We start from the raw sequence: 22,547 nt of genomic DNA on the forward strand, positions 1-22,547 counted from the left end.
TATGTGTCCTCTGTACTTATTGGTTTATTTGTGGATTTTACCTCTTCCTGAGTCAATTTTAGAAATTGATATTTTCCTAGAAAAACAAGTATTTCACTTACATTTCAAGTTTCTTGTTAGTTAGTAATATGTGGTATCCTTTTATTTAAAACTTTTCCTCTGTATCTGTTACGACCCCCTTTATCTTTTCTGGGGATGATTATTTCTGTTTGATTAAGAGAGAGACAGGATAAAGAGAGGGGAGGGGAAACTTTTTTTCCCTAAGAAAAGAAACAGATCTATTTTATTGACCTTTTCAAAGAACCAGAATTCAGCTTAACTGATCAAATCTGTTTCTTTACTATTTCATTAATTTACACTCTTATTTTTATTTATTTATTATGCTTTAAAAAATTTCTAGTTTTCTTACTAGTTACCTCACCAAAGCCTTGGCTAATTTTTCAGTCTCTTTTCCTAGTAGTTACATTTAAAGTTATTAAGTTTCCTTATGGTAATAAGTTTTCACAACAAAATTTTGATAATAGTGTTTTATTTTTATTTACTTTTAAATAAGATGGGAGTTCAGTTTTATTTCCTTTTTAATCTAAGACTCTTGGAAGAACATTTTTTAAGTTTTCTAAGTGGATACCTTTTATTTTTTGCTATCTTTTTATTTATGTCCATTTTTTATTCCACCATGGACAGAGAATGTGACTTATTTAGAAGAACTTACTGAGAGTTTAAAAAACAGTGAGTTTTTGGAACTACCCCATAACTACTTGAAAATGAGGCATGTTCTCAGCTAGGTCCAAGATGGCAGAAGACTCGACTTCCAGTGAACCTTGAGCCTCATTATATGCTCTTTGTAATACCTTAGCATGCTAAATAACATACCCACCAGTGCCATGACAGTTCTAAGGCTAACCATAAAAGGCCAAAAAGTGGGCAATGGCCCAATTCCTGGAAATTCCCTCCCCTTCCCCAAAATAGTTGGAATAATCCTTACAGTCATTAGGCTATGAAATTACCCAGTCCCCAAAAACTAACCACCCCATGTTTCGGGGCCTCTCACCTTCTGAGATGGTCCACACTGTCTGTGGAGTTTCTATCTCTCTAAATAAATCCACTTCTTACCTATTTTGATAAGGTGAAAAAAAAGAAAATGAGGCATGTTCTTTGTATTAGGGATATAACTTTTTAATAGATCCATTAAAGTACACTGGTTAATTGTGCTATTCAAAATCTGTATGTCTTTGCTTATTCTTGCCTATTTCACTTGGCAAATCATAGGGGAATATTAAATTCTTCCAAAATGAATGTGGGTTTGTCCATTTCTATCTATTGCAAGGTTAGGTTGATGGGATTTTTAATGGGCTGGGATTACATATGTTTTAGTATAGAATATTTTTCTTGACCTACTTTAACTTTTCTAACACTTGATTTTTTAAAAAAAATTATTTATTTATTTTTATACAGCAGATTCTTATTAGTTATCTATTTTATACATATTAGTGTATATATGTCAATCCCAATCTCCCAATTCATCCCACCCACACTCCCCCACCCTGCTTTCCCACCTTGGTGTCCATACGTTTGTTCTCTACATCTGTGTCTCTATTTCTACCTTGCAAACTGGTTCATCTCTACCATTTTTCTAGATTCCACATATATGCATTAATATATGATATTTGTTTTCCTCTTTCTGACATAACTTCACTTTGTATGACAGTCTCTAGGTCGATCCACGTCTCTACAAGTGACCCAATTTCGTTCCTTTTTATGGCTGAGTAATATTCCATTGTGTATATATACCACATCTTCTTTATCCATTTGTCTGTCGATGGGCATTTAGGTTGCTTCCATGACCTGGCTATTGTAAATAGTGCTGCAGTGAACATTGGGGTGCATGTGTCTTTTTGAATTATGTTTTTCTCTGGGTATTTGCTCAGGAGTGGGATTACTGGGTCATATGGTAGTTCTATTTTTAGTTTTTTAAGGAACCTCCATACTGTTCTCCATAGTGGCTGTATCAATTTACATTCCCACCAACAGTGCAAGAGGGTTCCCTTTTCTCCACACCCTCTCTAGCATTTGCTGTTTGTAGATTTTCTAATGATGCCTGTTTCTAACACTTGATTTTTAAAATTATATTTTGTAACATTACACTTCACAAATGTTTTATGCTGGCTTTTTTATTGAAGTATAGTTGATTTATAATATTATATTAATTTCAGATGTACAGCATAGTGATTCAGTATTTTTACACGTTATACTCCATTCAAAGTTATTACAAGGTAATGGCTATAATTCCCTGTGCTGTATTCTTTGTTGCTTATCTATTTTATACATAGTAGTTTGTATCTCTTAATCCCATAACTGTAATTTGCCCCTCCCCCTCCCCTCTTCCCTTTGTTAACTGACTTTAAAAAATCAATAAACTTTAATTTTTTGAGCAGTTTTAGGTTCGCAGCAAAATCTAGTGGAATGTACAGAGTTCCCATATACCTGCTGCCCCTACACACCTACAACTTCCCCCACTGTATACATCCCACATCACAGTGAAACATTTGTTATAGTCAATGAACCTACCTTGGCACATCATTATCACCTCAAATCCATAGCTTACATTTGGGTTCACTCTTGGCGCTGTACATTCTATGGGTTTTGACAAATGTGTAATGCCATGTATCTACCATTGTAGTATTATACAGTATAGATACACTGCCCTAGAAATCCTCTGTGTTCTGTTCTGCATGTTTGTCCCTCCCTCCCCTCTAAGGACGGACAATCAGTGTTCTATTTGTTGTCTCCACAGTTTTGCCTTTTCCAGAATGTCATATGGTTGGAATCATATAGTGTGTAGCTTTTTCAGATTAGCTTCTTTCAGTTAGTAATATGCGTTTAAATTTACTCCACGTCTTTTCATGGCTTGATAGCACGTTTGTTTTTAGCACTGAATAATATCCCATTCAGTGGATGAACCTCAGTTTATTTATCTATTCACCAACTTAAGGACACCTGGGTTGCTTCCAAGTTTTGGCAGTTATGAATAAAGCTGATGTAAATATCCATGTGCAGGTTTTTGTGTGAACACATATTTTCAGCTCCTTTGGGTAAATACCAAAGAGTGTGATTGCTGAATCATATAGTAGAAGTATGTATAATTTGTGAGAATCTACCAAATTATCTTCCAAAGTGGCTCTATCATTTTGTGTTCCCTGCAGCAATGATTGAGAGTTCCTGTTACCAAATTCTCACCACGCTTTGGTGTTGTTGGTGTTTTGGATTTTGGCCATTCTAATAGGTGTATAGTAGTATCTCATTGTTGTTTTAATTTACATTTCCTTGATGACATATGAGGTTGAACATCTTTTAATATGCTTGTTATCTGTATATCTTCCTCGCTGAGGTGTTCGTTCAGGTCTTTTGTCCATTTTAAATCAGATAGTTTGTTTTCTTATTGTTGAGTTTTAGAAGTTCTTTGTATATTTTGAATAATAGTCCTTTATCAGATGTCTTTTGCAAACATTTTCTCCCAGTATGTGGCTTGTCTTCCATTTCTCTTGACATTCTCTTTTGTAGAGCAGAAGTTTTAAAATTTAATGAAGTCCTGCTTATTGTTTCTTTCATGAATCTTGCCTTTGGTGTTATATCTAAAAAGTCACTGCTGTACCCAAGGTCATCTAGGTTTTCTCCTATGTTATCTTAAAGGAGTTTTACAGTTTTATATTTTACATTAGGTCTGTGATTCATCTGAGTTAATTTTTGTGAAGTGTGTATGACCTATGTCTAGATTCATTTTTTTTCTTTGCATGTAGATGTTGTCTAGTTGTTTCCGTCTCCACACGTCTTTGCTCCACTGCATTGCCTTTGCTCCTTTGTCAAAGATCAGTTGACCATATTTATTTGGTCTTATTTCTGGACTCTGTTCTGTTCCATTAATCTATATGTCTTCCACCAAAATCACAGTATCTTGAATATTGTAGCCTTATAGTAAGTCTTGAAGCTAGGCAGTATCAGTCCTTCAACTTTGTTCTTTTCCTTCAATATTGAGCTGTCTATTCTGGGTCTTTTGCCTCTCCATATAAACTTCAGAATTTGTTTGTCCATATCCACAAAATAACTTATTGAGATTTTTGTTTGGGATTGAATTAAATCTATAGATCAAGTTGGGAGGAATTGATGTCTTGACAATATTGAATCTTAACTATGCACAAACATGGAATATCTCTTCATTTATTTAGTTCTTTGTTTTTGTCCATATGAATTTTATAGTTTTCATCATATAGTTCTTATACATATTTCATTAGAGTTTGTACATTTATACCTACATTTTTGGGAGGGACTAATGTAAATGGTAATGAGTTTTAATTTCAAATTCCATACGTTCATGGTATATAGGAAAGCTACTGACTTTTGTATAATTAACCTTCTATCTTGCAACCTTGCTATAAGCACTTGTTAGTTCCAAGTTTCTTTGTTGATTCTGTTTCTTTGTTGATTCTTTCAGGTTTTCTGTATAGGTGATCATGTCATCAGTGAACAAAGACAGTTTTATTTCTTCTTTCCCAATCTGTATACCTTTATTTTTTTTCTTGTCTTATTGCATTAGTTAGGACTTCAGATACAATGTTAAATAGCAGTGGTGAGAGGGGACATCCTTGTTTTGTTCTTGATCTTAACAGGAAACCTTCAAGTTTTTCACTGTTAAATATGGTATGAACTGTAGATTTTTTGTAAATTTCTTTTATTTATTTTTTTTCTGCTCTGTGTGGCATGTGGGATGTTAGTTCCCTGACCAGGGATTGAACCCGTACCCCCTGCAGTGTAAGTGCAGAGTCCTAACCACTGGACCTCCAGGGAATTCCCTAAATGTTCTTTATAAAACTAAGGAAGTTTCTTTCTATTCCTAGTTTGCTGACAGGTTTTTTTTTTTTTTTTTTTTTTAGTATTTATTTATTTATTTGGCTGCATTGGGTCTTAGCTGCAGCATGTGGGTTCTTTCATTGCAGTGCATGGGCTTCTCTCTAGTTGTGGTGTGCAGGCTCTAGAGCACACGGGCTTAGTTGCCCCACGGCATGTGGGATCTTAGTTCCCCCACCAGGGATCGAACCCACGTTCCCTGAATTGGAAGACGGATTCTTAACCACTGGACTGCCAGGGAAGGCCCTGCTGACAGTTTTTAACATGAATGAATGTTGGATTTTGTCAAAATATTTTTCTTCGTCTATTGATATGATCATGTGACTTTTCTTCTTTAGCCTGTTGATGTGATGGATTACATTAATCGATTTTTGAACGTTGAACCAGGTTTGATACCTGGAATAAATCCCATTTGGTTGTGGTGCATAATTTTTTAAATATATTTTAAAATTTGATTCACTAATATTTTATTGAGAAGTTTTACATCTATGTTCATGAGAGATATTGATCTATAGTTTTCTTTTCTTGAATTTTTGTCTGGTTTGGTATTAGGGTAATGCTGGCTTATTGAATGAGTTGGGAAATATTCTCTTCACTTCAATCTTTTGGAAGAGAGAATTGGTATAACTTTTTCCTTAAAAAATGGTAGAATTTTTTAAGGAAATTAAAAAATTTGGTAGAATTTATCAGTGAATCCATCTGGACCTGTTGATTTCTGTTTTGGAAGTTTATTAATTGTTGATGATATTTCTTTTCTAGATACAGTTATGTTCAGATTGTCTATTTATTCTTGTGTGAGTTTTGGCATTTCTTTTAAGGAGTTGATTCATTTTATCTTGGTGATCAAATTTGTGGGCCTGGAGTTATTCATAGTATTTCTTTAAAACATTTTTTTATACTTTTTTTCTGTTGAAGTATAGTTGATGTATAATATTATATGTCACAGGTGTACAACATAGTGGTTCTAAATTTTTAAAGGTTACACTCCATTTATGGTTATTATAAAATATTGGCTGTATTCCCTGTGTTGTACAGTATATCCTTGTATTTTATTTTATACATAATAGTTTGTACCTCTGAGTCCCCTACTCTTGTATTGCCCCTTCCTCCTTTTCTCTCCCCACTGGTAACCACTAGTTTATTCTCTATATCTATGAGTCTGTTTTCATTTTGTTGTATTCATTAGTTTGTTTTATTTTTCCACATATAAGTGATATCATACAGTGTTCATCTTTCTGTCTAACTTATGTCATTTAGCATAATGCCCTCCAAGTCCATCCATGTTGTTACAAACGGAAAGATTTCATTCTTTTTTTTATGGCTGAGTAGTATTCCATTGTATATATATACACCACATCTTCTTTATCCATTCATCTCTTGATGGACACTTAGGTTGCTTTCATATTTTGGCTATTCTAAATAATGCTGCTATGAACATTGGGGTGTATATATCTTTTTGAATTAATGTTTTCATTTTCTTCGGATATATACCCAAGAGTGGAATTGCTGGATCATACGGTAATTTTGTTTTTAGTTTTTTGAGGGATCTCTAGTGATGACTCCTCTTAATTTCTTTCTTTTTTTTTTTTTTTGCGGTACATGGGCCTCTCACTTTTGTGGCCTCTCCCGTTGCGGAGCACAGGCTCCGGACGCGCAGGCTCAGTGGCCATGGCTCACGCGCCCAGCCGCTTCACGGCTTGTGGGATCTTCCCAGACCGGGGCACGAACCCGTGTCCCCTGCATCAGCAGACGGACTCTCAACCACTGCGCCACCAGGGAAGCTCTCCTCTTAATTTCTGATACTAGCAATTTGTATCTTCTCTCTTCTTCTTTGTTCGCCTTACCTGAAGATTATCAATTTTATTGATCTTTTTAAAGAACCAGATTTTGGTTTTATTGATTTTTCTCTATTGATTTCCTATTTCAGTTTCATTTATTTCTGCTCTAATTATTATTATTTCGTTTCTTCTGCTTACTTTGTATTTAATTTGCTCTTCTTTTTCTAGTTTCCTAAGGTGGAAGCTTAAATTATTGATTTTAGATCTTTCCTCTTTTCAAATAAATGTTTCCAATGCCATAAATTTCCCTGTAAGCACTGCTTTGCTGCATCCCACAAATTTCAATACGTTGTATTTTCACTTTCATTTATTTCAAAGTATTTTTAAATTTCTCTATGATTTCTTCTTTGATACACCTGTTAATCAGAAGTGTGTTGTCTAATCTCCAAGTATTTTGGGATTTCCCAGCTCTTTCTGTTTAATTTCTAATTTAATTTTATTGCTGTCTAAGTGCAGACATTGTGTGATTTTTATTCCTTTAAATATGTTAGGATGTGTTTTATGGTCCAGAATGTGGTCTATCTTGGTAAGTGTTTCATGTGAACTTGAGAAGAATGTATTACACTGATGTTGTTGGGTGAAGTCATCCGTAGATGTCAGTTATATCAGTTGATTGATGATGCTGTTGAGTTCAACTATGTCCTCACTGATTTTCTGCCTCCTGGATCTGTCCATTTTTGATAAAAGGGTGTTAAAGTCTCCAACTGTAATAGTGAATTAATCTGTTTCTTCTTGCAGCTCTATCAGCTTTTGCCTTACATATTTTGATGCTCTATTGTTAGGCTGTCTTCTTAAGGATTATTATCTCTTCTTAGAGCATTGACCCCTTTATCATTTTATAATACCCCTCTTTGTTTTATTTTTTTTAAAGCAATGCATTCTTTTTTTAAAAATTAATTAATTAATTAATTAATTTTTGGCTGTGTTGGGTCTTCCTTTCTGTGCGAGGACTTTCTCTAGTTGAGGTGAACGGGGGCCACTCTTCATCGTGGTGCACGGGCCTCTCACTGTCGTGGCCTCTCTTGTTGTGGAGCACAAGCTTCAGATGCACAGGCTCAGTAGTTGTGGCTCACGGGCCTAGTTGCTCCGTGGCATGTGGGATCTTCCCAGACCAGGGTTTGAACCTGTGTCCCCTGCATTGGCAGGCAAATTCTCAATCACTGCGCCACCAGGGAAGCTCCCCATCTTTATTTCTGATAACTTTCCTTGCTTTGAAGTCTTCTCTGTCTGAAACTAATATACTCTCATTTTCTTTTGATTAGTGTTAACATGATATATCTTTCTCCACCCCTTTATTTTTAGTCTGTATGTGTCTTTATATTTAAACTGTGTTTCTTGAAGATAGCATTATAGTTGGGTCTTGCTTTTTGATCTACTCTGACAGTCTCTGTTTTTTAATTGGTGTCTGTAGACCATTGATATTCAAAGTAATGACTGATATAATTGGATCAACATCTACCATTTTTTGGTTATTGTTTTCTATTTGCTGCCCTTTTTCTTTGTTCTTATTTTTGTCTTCCACACTTTTTTCTGCCTTTAGTGGACTTGAGAGTATTTAATACAACAATTCCATTTCTCTTTTTTAGAATATCAGTTATACTTCTTTTTCTCACTTTTTTAAGGTGTTGCCTTAGAGTTTGCAATATATTTTTATAACTAATCCAAGTCTACTTTTAAATAGCACTTCACTGCTTCATGGGTAGTGCAAGTGCCTTATAATAACAAAATATTCCTAATTCTTCCCTCCCATCCTTTGCATCACTGCTGCCATGCATTTTACTTACAAGTAAGCACACATAAATATCTATATATAGATAGATATAGATATCTCATAGGTAATCAAATATATTGTTGCTCCTATTAGTTTGAATAAACTGTTACCTATTAGACCAATTAAGAATAAGGAAAAGTTTTTATTTTGCCTTCACTTATTCCTTCTCTTATGCTCTTTTTCTTTATGTTGATCTGAATTTCTGTCCTATATTGTTTTCCTTCTTTCTGAAGAACTTCTTGTAAAATTTCTTGCAAAGCAGATCTACAGGCAGCAAATTTCTTCAATTTTTGTTTGCCTGAGAAAGTCTTAATTCTCCTTTACCTTGGAAGGATAATTTCTCAGGGTACAGAATTCTAGGTTGATGGTTGTTTTCTCTCTCAAACTTTAAATATTTCACTCCACTATTTTTTGCTTTCATGATTTCTGTGGAGAAGTTGGATATGTTTCATCTTTGTTCCTCCATAGGTAAAGTGTTTTTATCCTTTCATTTCTTTTTGGAGTTTATCCTTGATTTTCTGTAGTTTGGAGATGTTAAATCTTAGTTGGCATTTATCCTGCTTGGTATTCTCTGAAGTTCCTGGATCTGTTGTTTGGTGTCTGACATTAATTTGGAGGAAATTGTCAATCATTGTTTCAAATATTTCTTCTTTTCCTTTCTCTATTTCTTCTCCTTCTGGTATTCCTATTATGTATATGTTATACTTTTTATAATTGTCCCAAAGTTCTTGGATATTCTATTATTTTTTAAAATTTTTTCTTTGGGCTTCCCTGGTGGCGCAGTGGTTGAGAGTCCGCCTGCCGATGCAGGGGACACGGGTTCGTGCCCCGGTCCAGGAAGATCCCACATGCCGCGGAGCGGCTGGGCCCGTGAGCCATGGCCACTGAGCCTGTGCGTCCGGAGCCTGTGCTCCGCAACGGGAGAGGCCACAACAGTGAGAGGCCCACGTACCGCAAAAAAAAAAAAAAAAAAAAAAAAATTTTTTCTTTGCTTTTCAGTTTCAGTAGCTTTTCAGTTCTATTGTCATATCCTCCAGCAGAGAGATTCTTTCCTCAGTGATGTCTAGTCTACTAATCAGCCAATCAAAGGCATTATTCATTTCTGTTATGGTGTTTTTTTATCTCTAGCATTTTTTGATTCTTTCTTTGAAGTTCCATGTCTCTGCTTACATTATCCATCTGTTCTTGCATGTTGTCTGCTTTTTCTATTAAATCCCTTTTCATATTAATAATAATTTTTTAAAAATTCTGGTCTGATAATTCCAACATTCCTGCCATATCTCACTCTGGTTTTGATGCTTGTTTAGTCTCTTCAAACTGTTTTTTTGCCTTTTAGTATATACACTGTTAAGTTTTTGTTGATAGGTGGACATGAAATACTAGTAAAAGGAATTGCAGTATATAGGCCTTTAGTAATGTGGTGGTAGTGTCAAGGGAGGAGAACTGTTGTACAGTCCTATGATTATGTCTCAGTCTTGTAGTGAGCCTTTGCCTGTGGACTGTGAACACAGATATTTCTCAGTTGCCATATCTTCCATCCCCACCCCCCTGACCTTAGGTGGGACAGGATTTCTAGAGCTGGGCTAGGGCTGGGTTTTTCCGTTTGCCAGGTTAGTTAGGCTCTGATAATATCCCAGCAGGTTAAGTTCTGGTAAAATAGTTTCTCCTGAGGGCAGGTCTTGTTAAACATAATAGAAAGCTTTGGCATATTTAAAATATTTGCTTTTCCCCTTCCCCTGACAGAAGCCCAAGTAGATTTTTCTTTGGATATTAGAAAATTTCACTCATAAATTTACTCTCTTCACTGCTTTAGTTATGCTGCACGTATTCTGATATGTTGTATTTTCATTTTCATTCAGTTCTGTGTGTTTGTGTATAATTCTTAACATTTCCTTTGAGAGTTTTCCTTTGATATACAGATTATTTAGAAGTGTGCTGTTTAGTTTCCAAGTGTTTGTAGACTTCCCTGTCATTTTTCTGTTAATGATTTCTAGTTTGATTCCATTATGGTCAGGGAACATATTCTGTATGATTTCAACTTTTAAATTTTTGTTGAAACTTGTTTTATGGACAAAGATAGGCACTTGCTTTGGTGACTGTTCCATGGGTACTTGAAAAAAAATGTGTACACTGCTGTTGTTGGGTGAAGTTTTCTAAATATGGCAGTTAAAACCTGGTGTTTGATGGTTTTGAGTTCTTTCACTTCCTTGCTGATCTTCTGTCCAGTGATTCTGTCAGTTGCTAAGAGTGGAGTATTGGAAGTCTCCAACTCTAATTGTGGATTGTCTGTTTCTCTTTGAGTAATATAATTTTTGCTTCACGTATTTTGTAGCTGTTTTGTTTGGTGTGAACATATTTAGGATTGTTATGTTTTCCTGGTGGATTGATCCTTTTATCATTATGTAATATTCTTCTTTGTCTCTAGTAAAATTGTTTACTCTGAAGTCTACTTTGTCTGATGTTAATATAGCGACTCCTGCTTTTTTTTTAAAAAAAAACTGTTTAGGGCTTCCCTGGTGGCACAGTGGTTGAGAGTCCTCCTGCTGATGCAGGGGACACAGGTTTGTGCCCTGGTCCGGGAAGATCCCACATGCCGCAGAGCAGCTGGGCCCATGAGCTATGGCCGCTGAGCCTGCACGTCCGGAGCCTGTGCTTCGCAACAGGAGAGGCCACAACAGTGAGAGGCCCGCATACCGCAAAAAAAAAAAACAAAAAACTGTTTACGTGGTATATTTTTTCCATTTTACTCTCAACCTACCGATGTCATTGAATTTGAAGTGGGTCTTATAGCATATTGTTAAAGTATGTTTGTTTTTTTTTAATCCACTCTGCCTCTTAATTGGTGTATTTAGATTTACATATATATTTAGGTAATTGTTGATATGTTAGGGTTTACATATGCCATTTTATTTGTGTTCAGTTTGTTTCTTCTGGTTCTCTTCTGTTTCTCTTTCTTACCTTCAGATTGGTTTGTTGAGCATTTTTAGGATTATATCTTGACTTATAGTGTTTTAAGTATATTGCTTTGTATAGATTTCTTAGTGGTTGCTCTAGTTATTGCAATATAGATGCATAATTTATCATAATTCAGTTATGATCTGTCTTAACGTGGATTTCTTTGGGTTTATTCTATTAAGATAGAATGGGATCTTCCCTACAGCTTGTTGAATCTGTAGGTTTATATCTCTTGCCATGATTACAAGTTTTCAACCATTATTTCTTTGAATATTTTTTAATCCTACTTCCTCTCTCTCCTCTCCTTCTCAGACTCTGATCATATGAATGCTAGCTTTTTTGTTATTGTCACACAGGTCTCTGAGACTCTGTTAATTATTTTTTCTGTCTATTTTCATTCTTGTTCAGATTGGTGAATTCTGTTGATCTATCCTAACATTCACTGATTCTATCTTCTGTCCTTAAACTCTGCTGTTGAGCCCCTCCAGTGAGGTTTTTTTCTTTTTTTCTTTCAGTTATTATATATTTCAGTTCTATCATTTCTGTTTGGTTTTTTGTAACTTCTATTTCTTTGTTGAGATTTTCTTTTGTTTCAAGAGAATTTTTAATTGCTTTTAAAAGAATTTTTATGATGGCTGCTTTATAATCCTTGTCAGATAATTCCAACATCTGATTCACCTCAGTGTTGGGTCTGTTGATTATCTTTTCTCGTGAACATTATGATTTTCCTGGTTCCATGATGAGTGATTTTCCATTGAGCCTTGATTATTTTGGAGGTTATACTGTGAGACTCTGGATCCTATTCAATCTTTTTTTTTTTTTTAGCACACATTCCCCTTGTTGAGATAAAGCGTGAAAGCCAAATGGGTATGTTTGTTCAGCTTCCTGCTAGGTCCAGTGTCACTACTTTAGCAAAAGTTGGGTTTTGACTTACACTGCCATGTATAAGACTAGTGAAGTTGAAGTTAACATATTGCCCTTGGCCCCATTCACACCTTTCTGGCAAAAGTAGGTCACCAACTTGCACAGCCTTGTGTCTCTGCATGGGGATATAAGATCAGTTCCCCACTGAACTCACTGTCACCAGGGAGGGGGGAACCAGAGAGCTGTCTCACACTGCTTTTTTGCAGCAGGGTGGGGGCAGAAGCTTGGTTTCTCTCTGTGCCCCACTGACACCAAAGGATGGGAGAAGTAGGGTGCCAACCAGCCCTGATTCTGCCTCATTGATGCCAGCTAGGAGTAGAGGCTCATCTCCCTGCATGTCCCACTGGCATCAGAGGAGGGGAAGCAGGGTGTTGACTACTCTGTGTCACTACCTTTTTCTACCTCACTGATACTGCGTGCAGCTGGAGGCTTCTGACTGAGACCCTCTGAAACAGGATACGGGTAGGGAGTCAGAATAAGAGTGCCACCAGTCCTGTTTTTCACTGCTTCCTTTGGTCTCTTTGCTGCCAGTTGCGTTTAGTTCCCCACTGGGCCTCACTGACACAAGGAGTGTAAGGAAAGTGAGTGCTTACTACTAACAACTTGTACCGCTTTGTTCAGATTCATTGGTGCAGGGTTGGGGTGGAGGCTCAGCTCCCCGTTGGCCCCACTGACACTACCGTGTGGGGGAATGGGAGCATATCTTGCTTCTACAGAGGGGAACGGAAGATTGGCTCTCAGCTTACCCCACTGATACTATACCGGCCAGGTGACCTGGAGTGCATCACCTGCATCTATGGAGCAGGGCTGTGGTGGTGTGGAAGATCAACTCTCTGCTCAGTTGTGTCTGCCCTTAAACCGTGAGGTGGGGAGGGGGGTACAGTTTTACAGTTGATATTTGGTGAGAGAAGGCAGCTATTACCAAGATTGTTTTCTATTGTTTAGTCAGGCTTTCCCTGATCAGCTAAGTAGATCAGACTTTTCTTATTTTTTTTTTTTTTGTCTGTGGCTTTTGGTGGTTCTGGGTTGGAAACTTCTGTAGCACTCTGTGAGATGTATGGGAGACAATAAGCAAACTCAGGGATCTCATTGCCTTGGCATTTCTCAAGTCCTGAAGCAGTGCTCCTCCATCTTGGTTGTGACCTTGTGTTGATTTGTTAGTCAACTTAAATATTGCTTTGAGTAACTAAGAACATTTTTTTAAAGTAATGGCTTAAATTCTCACAATGTTAATAGGTAGCTCACAAAAGTTAGTAGTTAGATATATGCATCTCTACGTGCCTGCTAAATATTTCCTTTTTGATTTCTCTTTTGCTTATGCCAAATTGAGATGGTACATGGAAATTTAAGCAGTGGAAGGCTAGGCCTGTCCATGAGGAACTAGACTTAAGAGTTCTGTTGATCATAATTGGCCACTCTCACAAATCAGATGAGCTGTAGAAATCAAATCTAGACCAGTCAGCCCAAGAAAGGGGCATAGGTACACACCAAGGGTTCAGAGAGCCAGATTGAGTCCACAATTTGGGATCAAATTAACAGAGCGTCTGCAAGTTTATAAATGAAGACACTTGGAGGAAATAGATGTACCTGGCTGGAGTAGAGGATAATGGGGCAAACAGGCAGATTTTGTAAGTCATTATCTTCCTCTGCCAAAACTACCTCCCTCATAGACCAGTTATGTCAGTTAGGAATGCATTCTGGAGCAAGTGGCTCGAATGGACAAGGTTTTATTTGTTTCTTGAATCAAAAATAAGGCGTGTAGGCAGCTCAGAATGTCACCAGGGATCCAGCCCCTTTCCATCTCTCATTCCGTCTTTCTCAGTGAGTAGGCCTTCAGTCTCATGCTGATCTCCTTATGATCTCAAGATGGCTTCTGCACTGTCAAAAGTACATTTCTAGGCAGAAATATGAAGGGGGAAGCAGTCAGGGGAAATGCCAGTGACAGGAGGTCCAAAGCTTTCCCACAACTGCAGGGGAATCTGGGGAACTGACTTCAGGGAGTTGGCTCATTGCTTCCTGAAATAACAGGGTCTGTTGTAAGGAAGAAGACACTAGCAGGGCCTGCCTCTCTGGACATTACATTTCCCTCCAGAAAATAACACATGGCTGCTTACTTTAGTTCCTTAAGAGGGGGGAAAAATAGTTATCTCAAGGAAAGAAACCTATCAGGGCCTCCCTTTTTTAAAGGTCTTGTCTTTTGCACACGTCTTACTCAGGCTCAGCTTTTTTACTTGTACAGTACTCTCTATTGTCTATGGAAGTAGTGTAAGAGGCATACATGTTAAAAATGTTTGTGACAACTGAATTTTGAATAATCAAGATTTTATAGAACAAAGAACTGATGCAGAACTATAGCTCTCATGGTTTGGGCATACTTCCTGGGCATTCATTTCACATATCTAGGAGCTTTCTCAAACCTTCACCTCTCTCCTAAGATTCTGATTTGCCTTTTGGGGCCAAGTGGGAATCTCCGCAGTGAAATAAAAGCTGTTACTGATGAGAGTGTGACTGGGCATATGAACATGGGGAAGGCAGGAAAAAAAAGGTTGAGTACCATTTGGAAGAGCATTGGTTCTTTGTCAGGCTACTGAAAAATGACTCCAATAGACACAGGGTGTTAGTAGCAAATAATTTAAACCTAGATGTTTATATCATGTTTCTCTTATTCTAGATGTATGGATATGAATTTATTATATTGATATTTGTACTATGTATTACTTAAACTTTGAGAAACCTAAACAGGTTTTATTCATACCATGTAGCTCCAAGACCAGCTAATCCTTTTATTATCTTTTCATTTTTCTCCTGTACCAGCACTAATTGTGTTCCAGACCAAAGTACTTAGGTATAGAGCATACTGTTTTCCATTACTCCTTTTCCTTGTGGACACATACAAACAGTAAATACTAGAAGTTGACAGCTGGTTTTTACTATTGATATAAATAATATTTACATGGGTTTCTCGTTACCAGATCTGGCAAGGTTATGGAGATTGATATTTACTCAACAACATTGATAGACCTGTGTATTCATGTATATCTTTTATTACCAGTATAACTTTGAAAGCTCTTCTGTGTATCATTATGTTGTTGCTATAGCAACATGGTTACCAAAATAAAGTACATTTTTTCTGCTTTGTGTTTTTAAAGGAGGTCTTTTTAATCCCTCAAGCTTTTTTTTTTTTTTTTTTTGCGGTACGCGGGCCTCTCACTGTTGTGGCTTCTCCCGCTGCGGAGCACAGGCTCCGGACGCGCAGGCTCAGCGGCCATGGCTCATGGTCGCAGCCGCTCCGCGGCATGTGGGATCCTCCCGGACCGGGGCATGAACCCGCGTCCCCTGCATCGGCAGGCGGACTCTCAACCACTGCGCCACCAGGGAAGCCCTCCCTCAAGCTTTTTAATCAACACGGCAGATCAGCGGTCCCCAACATTTTTGGCACCCGGGACCAGTTTGGTGGAAGACAATTTTTACACGGATGGGGGGGGTTTGGGGGGTATGGTTTAGGTGGTAATGCAAGTGATAGGGAGCAATGGGGAGCGGCAAATGAAGCTTCACTCGCTCTTCTGCCACTCACCTCCTGCTGTGTGGCCCGGTTCCTAACAGGCCATGGACTGGTACCAGTCCCCAGGGTTGGGGACCCCTGCTATAGAGTTTCTGTCCCAGACATTCAGTATTCCTTCTATTTATCTTTCCTCCTTGAATTTCCCTTACTTAAAATTAGTTATCATTATAACATAAAATACAGTTTGTATTGGACTAAATCCTAGTGGAATTACAAGAATAAATGAAGCGAAGCAGTGTATGATATAGTATAAACAGTAGAGGCTCTGCTATTGCTTAGCCCCATGACCTTGCCTCGTAATCTTTTTGTACTTTTAACATATAGCTTTTTTTTTTTTTTTTTTTTTTTTCCGGCCGCACTGTGGGGCTTGTGGGATCTTAGTTCCCCGACCAAGGACTGAACCTGGGCCCTTGGTAGTGAAAGCACTGAGTCCTAACCGTTGGAGCGCCAGGGGATTCCCTCTTTTTGTACTTTTGATTTTTCATCTATAAAGTGGTCAGAGACATAGCTACTTCACTGGGATGATATATACATTACTCTGTGCCTGGCAGGAATTCAGTTTTTTTCACTTCCCTCACCTTCCTTTTTTTTTCCTCCCTGTGTTTTTTAACTAAGGTTAATAGCATACAGTCCCCCGCCCCCCTCCCCCCCACCATAGATAGCATCACATTCCCACCTACTTTGGATATCTAAACATTGCCCAATATCACAAGGGAAGTTCTTGTATCTAGGAAATATCCTGATCTCAGCTCTATCATGACAATTAATTTCAGTTTAATTGGGGGTTTTAAAATGCCTAGCCCAACTTTGATTAGGTTCATACCCTGTGTTTTCTGCTCGGTGGAGTAGAGATTTTGTAGAAAGCATAACTTTAGAGCTTAATTGTTACTTTTATTTATCATACACCCTTCTTTCCAAAAAGGGTGTGAGGTGTTTTAAAAGGACATAATAAAATTAACAACATAGGGGAAAAACGGAGGGAGCTGCTGGATAAAAACCAAGAAACGGCATATGTAAATCCTGAGGGTCAACAGTTAAGTGCAGCTTTCCTGCAAATCCTTCTACCTGAGCTTTTAGGGATTTCTGAAAGGCTTTTTGTAGGAGTAGGATTGGAAGAAGGGTTTGGGGAGGTGGATTTTCTTTCTTTCTTTTTTACGTTTATTTATTTAAGCAAGGCTGACTTAGTACTAGAAGAAATCTATGAGAGCTCTACGGAAGTAATTCAGGAGGGCAGTGAGGCCCTAGTGAGAACCCGCACTTTCTGCCCTATTGAGGGCAATCCTATCAGGCGCTAGGTAGCTGCCCTCTAACGCTGGAGGCAGCAAGACCATTCTAAACCACCCAGCCCTGCTTACCTTTCCGTTAGTTTTCTTTCTATCCTCACCTTTCCACCCAGCTCCTTACTGCCTCACCACCAGGCCTGAACAAACAAGTCAGGACATGTTATTTTAGCTTAGGAATAGAATGATATTTATTTGTTGTGGGTTCGAATTAATGCATCTTCAAAAAGTGTGCATTTTTGTTTCTTCTTAGATTCTTCACGATTTACATATTTCTAAATGGGAACACTTTCAAATTGGAGAAAACTGAATTAACTCATTGGGTGAGGTATGATTAGAAACTCTTGTCATATCCATTTTATAGATGGATAAGCAAACAAAAAGATTGAATAACAGTGCTGACACAGTTGATTAAATTCGTTCTTTTCTGTAACATCACTATTTGGGTTACTTGAAGAAACCACACAAATATGGCTATGGCAAGCGATGGCATGAAGACACTGTCATTGGAGACCTGCTCTTTTCTATTTTGATTCTACATTTTCTCTTCAGTTTCCAGCTGTTCTTATCCAAGCCCAAGGCCTCAGTTACTCTCTTTGTGTTGTGGGCTTGTGAATCTCCACTTTTACTTCTAACTTATCCTCTGAGCTCCAGGCTAATCTATTCGACTCTCCAATCAACATTTCCACCTGGCTGCATCACAGGCTTCAACAGTGCCCCAAGATGAACTGGTCGTCTTCTGTCCACATCTGCTACTCTTGTCTTCTTAATGCCAGGAAATGTTTCCCCCATTATTACTAGGCAGCATTTAAGGTAGTGTTGAGAATCTGGGTTCTATAATCAGATTGACTGGGTTTGAATCTTGGCTCCACAGGTTATTCGTGTTATGGACTTGCTTCAGTTTCCTAGTCTAAAATGGGAGTAATGCTGCTACATATATCACAAAGTTATTCTGAGTATTAAATAGGGTTGTTGTGAAGTGTTTATATATATATGTACATTTAATAAAATACATAAATTACTTATATAACAAGTTATGATTATTATCATTCCTGGGCATTCCTTGATTTTTCCTATTTTATCACCTTCTTCCTGAATATCTCTTCAATCTGTCTATATGTTTCTCAATCCACACAGCCACCATCCTGGTCCATTCTCTGTTTGGACATCTACAGTAGTCTCCCTACATGACCTGAATGAATCTGTTCTTTAGTCTGTACCCAAGATGGTTGTGTCAAAATACATATCTGACTATTACACTCTACCACTGTACCTGCCACAGGTTTGCATTTGCCTTAGAATAAAGTCCAAATCCTCTCTATGGTTTGAGACTCTATATGATCTGTGGCCCTTGGTTATATCCCAGCCTCACCTGCTTTGTTCCAGTCATCCTAAGCTTTTTTTTTCAGTTCCTAAGATGTACCATACTCTCAACCATACCCTTTGAATGTACTGTACTTTCTCCTGGGGACTCTTCCCCCTTCCACGTTCTTCTATTTCCTTTTGCAGGTCTCAGCTAAAATTCCAGGTCCTCAGGAATTCCCTGACCCGTGATGGAGCTCCATGATATTCTTTGTTTTCCATTTTTATAGTGCTCTTCATACTTATAGTTATTTGTTTAACGTTTGCATTCCTGGCTTTAATGTGAGTTCTGTGAAAACCAGTCTTATTCTTTGCTTTATCTATCCCCAGCACCTAACAGAGTATCTGGCACATAGTAGCACTCCCAAATATTTTTTTGATTTCATTAATTTATAAGCAGATAGGAAAAATGTATAGTGGCTTCCTGTGTTGGAAAAATTCTCCACTCTGATTCTTGTAAGCAGTAGAGCTGACCTTTCTCTATAGATGCTGAAAAGGCTAGACACTCACTTTCTCAGCCTCACTTGCAATTAAGGGGGACTGTCTATGAACATACTATCAATTAGATGTAAGTGAAAATCTGCTGGGGGTTTGTGGGAAATTTTATACTCCTCCTCCCCTTTGTGGTTTCCTTTTTATTCTTCCTACCTGAAATTCAGAGGACAGGCTGGAGGCAGATCAGCCTTCTGTAATGGTGAGGTTACTTTGAGGAGGGTGAGCATGACATTCTAAGAAAGACAGGAGGAGTCTGGGTCATTGATGACATCTTAGTACCCTTCTACTGTCCCTGAAATGCCTCTCCCCAGACTTCTTGTTATATGAAAACAATTAACCACTATATGGTTAGTATACTGTAGTCTGTTTTCTGTTGTATGTAACCAGATACAATCCCTGATAAATAAACTTGCTACCTACATCACTTATTTGGTACCTAGCATGTGCTCTTTTATGATAGTGGATGAATGGATGGATGAATGCATGGATGTATGGGTGGTTTGGATGGATGAGATGGATGGACAGATGGGTGGATAAACAGCAACCAATAGATTATACTGCTGGAGAATCAAGACCATATCTTATTTTTTGTGTGTCACCCTTTCCCTACCCAACCCTATCCACCCTGAATACTGCACTGCATATAGTAGATGCCCAACAAATGTTCATCGATGATGATGTTGATTGTGGATTGAAGATGTTATTTCATTAGGGAAGGCTATGAATAAGGTTTAATTTGGTTTCTAACAATGCAATCCCGTAAAATGGTAGCTTCTATACTTTCACAATCTAAAGATGCTCATAGACATTTGGATCAATCTTGTGGTGGTACATCCCAGATAATTTAGAAATTTACATGTTTTTATAAAAGTCAGAATCAAGGATATATCTTGGCAAAGGTTCTTCTCAATGGTGTTTAAAACAAAACAACCTTTATTAAATGAAAGGATGTCAAGTAGTGTAATTCTCTGCTGAAACAGCACATTATAAGAGGACCATAAGATTCATATCCAAATTGGGAACTTTATGAGAGTCAAATGGATGTTATTAAGAATTATTCTTTGAGACTTTATTTTTTAAAGCAGTTTTAGGTTCACAACAAAATTGATAGGGAGATACTGAGACTTCCCATATCCTCTCTTCTTCCACACATGCGTAGCCTGCCCCATTATCAATATCACTCACCAGAAGTGTACATTTATTTTTTCCAAGGATCAACCTATATTTACATATCATAATTGCCCAAAGTCTGTAGTTTTTCTTAGGGTTCCCTTTTGGTGTTGTATTCTGTAGGTTTGGCAAATGTATAATGATGTATATCCATCTGTTGTATCATACAGAATAGTTACACTGCCCTAAAAATTTTCTGTCTTCTACCTGTTCATCTACCCCTCCCCCCAGCCACCACTGATCTTTCTCTTGAGTCCATAGTTTTACCTTTTTCAGAATGTCATATAGTTGGAATCATACAGTATGTAGCCTTTTCAGATTGGCTTCTTGCACTTAGTAATATGCATTTAAGGTTCCCCCATGTCTTTTCATGGTTTCTTTTAGCTCTGAATAATATTCCATTGTCTGGATGTACCACAGTTTATTTATCCATTTACCTACTGAAGGAAATCTTAGTTGCTTCCAAGTTTTGGCAATTATGAATAAGGCTGCTATAAATATTCGTATGTAGGTATCAAGGAGCATGATTGCTGGATCATATGATAAGAGTATATTTAGTTTTGTAAGAAACTGCTGAACTGTCTTCCAAAGTGCCTGCATTCCCATCAGCAATGTATGACAGCTCCTGTTGCTCTACATCATCACCAGCTCTTGGTGTTGTCAGTGTTCTGTATTTTGGCGTTCTAATAGGCCATCTCATTTTTGTTTAATTTGCACTGATGACATATGATGTGGAGCATCTTTTCATATGCTCATTTGCCATAACTTCTTTGGTGGGGTGTCTATTAAGGTCTGTGGTCCATTTTTTAATTGGGTTGTTTATTTTCTCATTGTTGAGTTTAAAGAGTTCTTTGTATATTTTGGATAACAGACCTTTATCATATGTGTCTTTTGCAAATATTTTCTCCCATTCTATGGTTTTTCTTCTAATTCTCTAGGTATTGCCTTTTGCAGAAGTTTTTAAATTTAATGAAGTCTAACTTATCAGTTGTTTCTTTTATGAATCTTGCCTTTAGTGTTGTATCTAAAAAGTCACTGCTGTAACCAAGGTCATCTAGGTTTTCTCCTATGTTATCTTCTAGGATTTTTATAGTTTTGTATTTTATGTCAGGTGTATGATTCATTTGAGTTAATTTTTGTAAAGGGTGTTAAGGTCTGTGTCTCCATTCATTTTTTTGCAAGTGAACATCTTGTTCCAGCACCATGTCTTGAAGAGACTGTCTTTGCTCCATTGTATTGCCTTTGCTCCTTTGTCAAAGATCAGTTGACCATAGGGAATTCCCTGGCAGTCCAGTGGTTGGGACTCGGTGCTTTCACTGCCAGAGGCCGGGATTTGATCCCTGGTCTGGGAATTAGGATCCCACAGGCCGTGTGGCATGCCCACCCCCCACCAAAAAAAAAAAAAGAAAGATCAGTTATCCATATTTATGTAGTTCTACTTCTGGACTCTCTATTTTGTTCCATTAATCTATTTATCTATTCTTTCACCAGTACCACACTATCTTGATTATTGTAGTTATATAGTAAGTCCAGAAGTCAGGTAGTAAGTATCTCTTTCAACTTTATTCTGCCTTCAGTACTGTGTTGGCTATTCTGGGTCTTTTGTTTCTCCATATAAATCTCAGAATCAGTTTACTGATATCTATAAAATAACTTGTGGTACTTTGACATTGAATTGAATCTATACATCAAGTTGGGGAAAACTGACACCTTGACAACATTGTCTTCCTATTCATAAACGTGGAATATTTCTTAATTTATTTAATTCTTCTTTGATTTCTTTCATCAGAGTTTTGTAGTCTTCCTTATATAGATCTTGTATGTATTTTGTTAGATTTATACCTAAGTATTTCATTTTGAGGGGTGCTAAGGTAAATGGTAATGTGTTTTTTAATTTTAAATTCCATGTGTTCATGGTATACAGGAAAGTGATTTACTTTTGTATATTAACTTTGCATCCTGTAACCTTGCTATAATCGCTTATTAGTTCCAGATTTTCTACGTAGGCGATCATGTCATCTGAGAACAAAGACAGTTTCATGTCTCCCTTTCCAATCTGTATACCTTTTAGTTCCTTCTTTTGCCTTATTGCATTAACAAGGACTTCAATGTGATGTTGAAAAGGAGTGATGAGGGGTGATATCCTTGCCTTGTACCTGATATTAGAAGGAAATCTTCAGTTTCTCACCATTAAGTATGATTTAGTTATAGTTTTTTTGTGTGGATTTTCTTTATTAAGTAGAGAAAGTTCCCCTCTATTCCTAGTTTACTATGAATTTTTACCATGA

At 37.4% G+C, this 22,547-nt stretch overlaps 1 protein-coding gene and 1 non-coding gene across 2 annotated transcripts in view; one reads left to right on the forward strand and one right to left on the reverse strand.

Annotated features, from left to right (window-relative positions):
- Positions 1 to 22,547, forward strand: part of LEKR1 (leucine, glutamate and lysine rich 1) — a 336,798-nt gene that overhangs the window by 48,970 nt on the left and 265,281 nt on the right. The window lies entirely within an intron of this gene.
- Positions 4,770 to 4,842, reverse strand: TRNAV-UAC (transfer RNA valine (anticodon UAC)). The gene has a single exon. It is a non-coding gene; the product is annotated as a tRNA-Val (tRNA).

The sequence above is a fragment of the Pseudorca crassidens genome, chromosome 5 (assembly GCF_039906515.1).
Source record: "Pseudorca crassidens isolate mPseCra1 chromosome 5, mPseCra1.hap1, whole genome shotgun sequence".
Lineage (NCBI taxonomy): Eukaryota > Metazoa > Chordata > Mammalia > Artiodactyla > Delphinidae > Pseudorca > Pseudorca crassidens.